The 1,002-nt window shown below is 29.0% G+C and overlaps 1 long non-coding RNA gene across 1 annotated transcript; it reads right to left on the bottom strand.

Annotated features, from left to right (window-relative positions):
• Nucleotides 1-239: 239 nt before the first annotated feature.
• On the bottom strand, nucleotides 240-726 carry LOC123273682. Its single transcript, XR_006511351.1, has 2 exons — nucleotides 471-726; nucleotides 240-393 (listed from the first exon to the last, which is right to left on the bottom strand). It is a non-coding gene; the product is annotated as an uncharacterized LOC123273682 (long non-coding RNA).
• Between the last annotated feature and the right edge of the window lie 276 nt (nucleotides 727-1,002).

Raw genomic sequence — 1,002 nt, 5'->3', positions numbered from 1 at the left:
TATTGTAACACGAGAATTTTATATATTAGAAGATATAAAACAAGACTTGTCTCAACGATAGTGTCGCTAATTCATAATGGATCTTTTCCAAACTCACCACACTTATTCTACAGACAAATGCCAAGATCAAGTTTAAAAATAAGCTTAAGGGGTTACATGGGTTTCCTCCGGGAAAAAATGGCCTATTTTCAACAATTTTTTTTTGCTTGAAAATCATTGATTTTCTTAGCAAGAAGTTCAAAATTCAATCTTTATAATCTGTGGTGCTTCCCGAATTTTTATTATTAAACTTTATACATATACATTCTGTGAAGAAAACTATTACATATGGTTTATTATTCCAGTCAACTGTACAGGCCGTGATTGATATTTCTTTGAAATATCTCTTTCAATCTAAAAATAAACAAACAATAATAAAGATTGAAATAAAATATAAGTATTTTTATAATTTAGTATTATATATTACTCACGTCAGTTCGCAATTCTTTTGTGCGTTGTATAACAATGTTAAGAAGAGGTTGTAAATCATTTATCTCCCTCGTAACTTCGTTTTGTTTTTCTACATTTTTTTGTTGAATCGCGATCATTTTTTCCATCATTCCACGTTTTTGCTCTATCATTTCAGATAATACATCAAGATACCTTGAAAAAACGAAAAAGTTACAATAGAATTCAATTCAATTTTTAGGGATAAAGATTAGACTGTGACAGAAAAACGAATTTTTTTTTTTTCTTTTTGAGGAACTAATAAATGTATATGGAAAGTTTTTTTGATACAAACAAGCAATTCACCGAAAATATTAGCTCGATATCTCAATTATTCAGCTGGCGCGTGAGAAGGTCTCTTTTCACATGTAAATTCAAGTACCATAAAAAAAAAAAAAAAAAAAAAAAAAAATGAAAACGATTAACCCTGAAGGCCATCTTTACAACTTCCCGCTTATTCCATACCTAGATGCTTAAAATTGCACTTATGACGTTTTTAAGCTCTTCGAGCTCAAA

This window comes from Cotesia glomerata, unplaced genomic scaffold (genome assembly GCF_020080835.1).
Source record: "Cotesia glomerata isolate CgM1 unplaced genomic scaffold, MPM_Cglom_v2.3 scaffold_1196, whole genome shotgun sequence".
Taxonomy (NCBI): domain Eukaryota; kingdom Metazoa; phylum Arthropoda; class Insecta; order Hymenoptera; family Braconidae; genus Cotesia; species Cotesia glomerata.
This window is presented reverse-complemented; position numbering and strand designations above follow the sequence as displayed.